The following is a 5,780-nucleotide window of genomic DNA, read 5'->3' as shown; positions in this document are numbered from 1 at the left end:
TGAGGGGGTACGGAGCTCTGAGTGAGGGGGTACGGAGCTCTGAGTGAGGGAGTGTGGAGTCCTGAGTGAGGGGGTGCGGAGCTCTGAGTGAGGGAGTGTGGAGTCCTGAGTGAGGGAGTGTGGAGTCCTGAGTGAGGGAGTGTGGAGCTCTGAGTGAGGGAGTGTGGAGCTCTGAGTGAGGGAGTATGGAGTCCTGAGTGAGGGAGTACGGAGCTCTGAGTGAGGGAGTACGGAGCTCTGAGTGAGGGAGTGTGGAGCTCTGAGTGAGGGAGTAGGGAGTCCTGAGTGAGGGAGTACGGAGCTCTGAGTGAGGGAGTGTGGAGTCCTGAGTGAGGGAGTGTGGAGTCCTGAGTGAGGGAGTGTGGAGCTCTGAGTGAGGGAGTGTGGAGCTCTGAGTGAGGGAGTGTGGAGCTCTGAGTGAGGGAGTGTGGAGCTCTGAGTGAGGGAGTACGGAGCTCTGAGTGAGGGAGTACGGAGCTCTGAGTGAGGGAGTGTGGAGTCCTGAGTGAGGGAGTGTGGAGTCCTGAGTGAGGGAGTGTGGAGCTCTGAGTGAGGGAGTACGGAGCTCTGAGTGAGGGGGTACGGAGCTCTGAGTGAGGGAGTGCGGAGCTCTGAGTGAGGGAGTGTGGAGTCCTGAGTGAGGGGGTACGGAGTCCTGAGTGAGGGAGTGTGGAGTCCTGAGTGAGGGAGTGTGGAGCTCTGAGTGAGGGAGTGTGGAGCTCTGAGTGAGGGAGTACGGAGCTCTGAGTGAGGGAGTGCGGAGCTCTGAGTGAGGGAGTGAGGAGTCCTGAGTGAGGGAGTACGGAGCTCTGAGTGAGGGAGTGTGGAGTCCTGAGTGAGGGAGTGTGGAGTCCTGAGTGAGGGAGTGCGGAGTCCTGAGTGAGGGAGTACGGAGCTCTGAGTGAGGGAGTGTGGAGTCCTGAGTGAGGGAGTGTGGAGTCCTGAGTGAGGGAGTACGGAGCTCTGAGTGAGGGAGTACGGAGCTCTGAGTGAGGGGGTACGGAGCTCTGAGTGAGGGAGTACGGAGCTCTGAGTGAGGGAGTACGGAGCTCTGAGTGAGGGAGTACGGAGCTCTGAGTGAGGGAGTGCGGAGTCCTGAGTGAGGGAGTGTGGAGCTCTGAGTGAGGGAGTACGGAGCTCTGAGTGAGGGAGTACGGAGCTCTGAGTGAGGGAGTGTGGAGTCCTGAGTGAGGGAGTACGGAGCTCTGAGTGAGGGAGTACGGAGCTCTGAGTGAGGGAGTGTGGAGCTCTGAGTGAGGGAGTACGGAGCTCTGAGTGAGGGAGTACGGAGCTCTGAGTGAGGGAGTACGGAGCTCTGAGTGAGGGAGTGCGGAGTCCTGAGTGAGGGAGTGTGGAGCTCTGAGTGAGGGAGTACGGAGCTCTGAGTGAGGGAGTGCGGTACCTCTACGTGCTGAGGACCTGTGACTGTCTGAACAGATGATTGCCTGGTCCAGCAGTGACCTTTGTCCTTTCCTGTTTTCACTCCAACCCAAAGGAGGGCTGTTCCCTCTCACTTTGTTAACGGTGAATCTATCCAGAAAGCTCATCACCCTTCTTTGTCCCGCTGCACCTTTAAAGTAAACACCTTCTCAGATTATTAAAATACTTTGGGGCCACTGTTTGCCTCCCTGCTCCTGGTTTGTAGCAGACCACGGGACTCAGGAAACAAACCCATCCACCTTCACTTCCACGGCAGCAAATTCTGCCGTTACCGGTAAATATTTGCCACTTCATTTTGTGTACATCTGGATGATGTTGCCGTTTCTTGCTCGGATCTGTGGTCAGTCCACAGTCATGAGCATCTGTGAGTGTTTCAAACATATTTTATTTCAAAAATATACTCGCTTCTTAAAAGGTCCTGAAACTGGAGCAGTTTGATTCTGTGCATGATCTTTACACATGCAGAAGACATCGCTTACCTGTATAAGATATTTACACATATCTGAGGCACTGGGAGGGTCCGATAATTGATCAGACCCCCGTTTCCCTTCAGCAGGAAGCCCTCAGACAGGGGTCTTTCCCCACTGCCCCTTGGCAGCAGCTGCCCCAAGCTTCAGTGGGCCCCTCAGCACGTAGTCCTGGACCTTGGAAGGTGTCCGTCTGTAACACTCGGTCAGGGTCAGCTCCTTGCTCTGGAAGACCAACACGTTTCGGGCAGATCAAAGAGCGTCTCTCACTGAGTTGATGGTCCTCCAGGCGCAGTCGGTGTTTGTCTCGGTGTGTGTCCCGGGGAACAGACCCGTAGAGCACAGAGTCCCGCCTCACGGAGCTGCTCGGGACGAACCTCGACACAACCCACTGCATCTCTCTCCAGAGTTCCTTCACAAAGGCCCATCCCACAAGGAGATGTGTGACAGTCTCTACCCCCCCCCCGCCGCTTCAAGGGCAGAGTGCGGTGGCACAGACCGACCGGGCGTACATGAAGGATCTGACGGGCAGTGCCCTTCTCCCCATCAGCCGAGCGATGTCTTGGGGCTTGTTGGAAAGTTCTGGTGATGGGACATTCTGCCGAATGACTTTGACAGTCTGCTCAGGGAACAACCCGACAGGATCCACCCTCTCCATTTCCCACAGGGTCTCAAGGACGCTACGGGCTGACCACTTCCTGATGGACGTGTGGTGGAAGGGGGTTTCTCTTTGCAGGTTTCTCCATGAGGGACAGGTGATACGGAACGGTCCAACTGCTTGGACTGGTCTGGGGGGGGGGGGGGGGGGGGGAGGGGGGGCAAGATAAATCAAGGCAAGAGTGAGGCCCTGTTCTTTGGGAACTGAGCCGACCAGTCAGTATCCCCTTCACTGTCAGGAACGATTAACTGAAGGTGCTGGGACTATTTCAGAGGGACCAAGGCGTGGGAGGAGTGCATCGCCAAGGTGAGGCAGGAACTGTTTATGGGAGCATCGCTCTCTCCCAGCTCCAGGGAAAGACCGACCATCGGGTGTGAGATACTCTCAGTGTCACTGCATGCGGCGCAGGTCAGTCTCATTCCATAAACCCCACCCCCAGCTCACAGAGACACCATTCCCCCTCTCAGGGTCACCGCTCTCCCCTCCCCCCTGTCTCGGGGTCACCACTTGCCCCGCCCCTGTGTCTCGGGGTCACCGCTCCCCCCCTTTCCTTTGTCTGGGGGGTCACCATTACCTCCCACCCCCCGTGTCTTGGGGTCACCGCTCACCCCCACCCCCCGTGTCTTGGGGTCACCGCTCACCTCCCCCCCCCCAGCTCTCAGGGTCATTGCTGCCTATCCCTGGAGTTGACAGGGTCACCTCTATCACACTGAGCTCGAAGCCATTCCCCTCCCCAGGTTTTGACGATAACCCCTCCCCTCAGACAAGTTCCACCCACTCCCCACCCATTGTCCTTTACTGTGTTTCGATGAACCCTCAACCTTTCAAATCCAGGGAACACTTACCAGGTCGAAACAACGGCTGAACTGGGCTGCATTCTCCAGGGAAAACCACTCACCCCGACTGACCCTCAGCAGAAATGGGCAGAAAGGAATTTCTCTTGAAAACAGGAGCTCACAAATGTCACAATGTGGGATGGGGAGAGAGAGAGAGAGAGAGATCGGTTCTGATCGGTGAGTGGTGGGATGTTGGCATTCCTTGATGGGTCGAATGGTCTGCTCCTGTCCTATGCCTGAGAAGATTGACATTGCTGGGGAAGGGCTTGGTCTGATGTTGAGACTGTACACTGGGTGGGGCAAGATGGGGTGAGGGGGAAGGGCAGGAGGAGGTAAAGTGTGGAGGGGGGGTGGGAGACAGAGAGGGAGGAGAGAATAGGTCAGGGATATGGGGGGGGGCATGTGTGAGAGTGCGAGGGCAAGCAAGACAGGCAGGAGAAAGGTGCAGGGGGTAAGAGGGCAGGACGCGGTAGGAGAGGAGAGACAACAGGTAGAAGGGAGGACAGGTGGGCAAGAGAAGGGGAAGGAGAGGGGCCCAGGGAGGAGGCAGGAGAGGGGAGAGGAGGGGGCAGGGGTGGGGGAGAGGAGGGGGCAGGGGTGGGGGAGGTGGGAGGCAGGAAAAGGAGAGGGGCTGTGGAGGGAAGGTGGTGGAGAGAGGGGTCAGGTGGAGAAATGGGGCAAGAGGAGAAGGGGCAGTAGGGGGCAATGGGAGGAGGAGGAGGAGGCACATCAAGGAGAGGGGGACAGGAAAAGAGGGAGGCAGGAGGGGGAAGATGGAAGGGGCAGGAGGGGAAGGAGGGCAGTAGGAGGGAGAGGGGAAGGAGGGCAGTAGGAGGGAGAGGTGGAGGGGGCAGGAGGAGGAGGAGGAGGAGCAGCAGCAGTTCGGGATTGAACTGGGAATCCGAGCTGAGGCAGACAGCTCCGAGAGAGAGGGAGTGTGAGAGAGGGAGAGGGAGAGAAGGAGAGTGGAGGAGAAAAAAAAATCCCCGATCCATGGCGATCACGTGACGCTGGGAAGGTTGGAGGGGGATAGAGGGAAGGAGACAGAGAGAGAAGGAGAAGAGGAGCGGGTTCGGAGCGAGGAGGCGCCGGGACGGAGGGTGAGTACGAGCCCGCGGGCTGCCTCATGCAGCGGGCCCCCGGCCCCCGGCCCCCGGCCCCCAGACCCCCGGCGCCACCTCCACCTGAGAGGCCAGGCCCCGGGATCCGCGCTCGGATACAATGTAACAAATCCCGGGGCCGCCGATACAATGTAACCGAGAAAATGGATACTACAGGCCCCAGGGCTCAGGGGGAGAGGGAGAGGGGGGAGAGAAGGGGAGGGGGGGGAGGGGGGGAGGGGGGGAAGGATGAGAGGGGAGAGAGGGGAGGGAGGGAGAGAAGGAGGGAGAGAGGGGGGAGTGGGGGGAGAGGAGGGAGGGGGAGGAGGGAGGGAGAGGGGGGGAGGGGGGAGAGAAGGGGGGGGGAGGGGGGAAGGATGAGAGGGGAGGGAGGGAGAGAAGGAGGGAGGGAGGGGGGAGGGGGAGGGAGGGAGAGAAGGGGGGAGGGGGAGGGAGGGAGAGAAGGAGGGAGGGAGGGGGGAGGGGGAGGGAGGGAGAGAAGGGGGGAGGAGGGAGGGAGGGGGGGGAGGGAGGGGGAGGAGGGAGGGGGGAGGGGGAGGAGGGAGGGAGGGAGGGAGGGAGGGGGAGGAGGGAGGGAGGGGGAGGAGGGAGGGAGAGGAGGGAGGGAGGGAGGGAGGGGGGAGGGGGAGGAGGGAGGGAGGGAGGGAGGGGGGAGGGGGAGGAGGGAGGGAGGGAGGGGGGAGGGGGAGGAGGGAGGGGGAGGGGGGAGGGGGAGGAGGGAGGGAGGGAGGGGGGAGGGGGAGGAGGGAGGGGGAGGGGGGAGGGGGAGGAGGGAGGGGGGGAGGAGGGAGGGAGGGGGGGAGGAGGGAGGGAGGGGGGGAGGGGGGGAGGAGGGAGGGAGGGAGGAGGGAGGGGGGAGGGGGAGGAGGGAGGGGGGAGGGGGAGGAGGGAGGGAGGGAGGGGGGAGGGGGGAGAGAAGGGGGGGGAGGGGGGAAGGATGAGAGGGGAGGGAGGGAGAGAAGGAGGGAGAGAGGGGGGAGAGGGGGGAGTGGGGGGAGTGGGAGGAGGGAGGGGGAGGAGGGAGGGGGAGGAGGGAGGGGGAGGGGGAGGAGGGGGGGAGGGGGGAGAGAAAGGGAAGGGAGGGGGGAGAGAAGAGGAAGGGGGGGGGGAGAGAAGAGGAAGGGGGGGGGAGGGGAGGGGGGAAGGAAGGGGGGGGGAGGGGAGGGGGGAGGGAAGGGGGGGGAGGGGGGGAGGGAAGGGGGAGGGAAGGGGGGGGGAGGGGGGAGGGAAGGGGGGGGGAGGGGGGAGGGAAGGGGGA

General features: G+C 61.6%; 1 protein-coding gene across 1 annotated transcript in view; it reads left to right on the top strand.

The window, feature by feature from the left end:
* Positions 1 to 4,270: 4,270 nt before the first annotated feature.
* tcf20 (transcription factor 20) overlaps positions 4,271 to 5,780 on the top strand; it is a 182,063-nt gene continuing 180,553 nt past the window's right edge. Inside the window, 1 exon segment of the mRNA XM_072588266.1 lies at positions 4,271 to 4,501. The gene's annotated coding sequence lies outside the window, so the exon portion shown is untranslated.

The sequence above is a fragment of the Chiloscyllium punctatum genome, chromosome 18, assembly GCF_047496795.1.
Source record: "Chiloscyllium punctatum isolate Juve2018m chromosome 18, sChiPun1.3, whole genome shotgun sequence".
Taxonomy (NCBI): Eukaryota; Metazoa; Chordata; class Chondrichthyes; order Orectolobiformes; family Hemiscylliidae; genus Chiloscyllium; species Chiloscyllium punctatum.
This window is presented reverse-complemented; position numbering and strand designations above follow the sequence as displayed.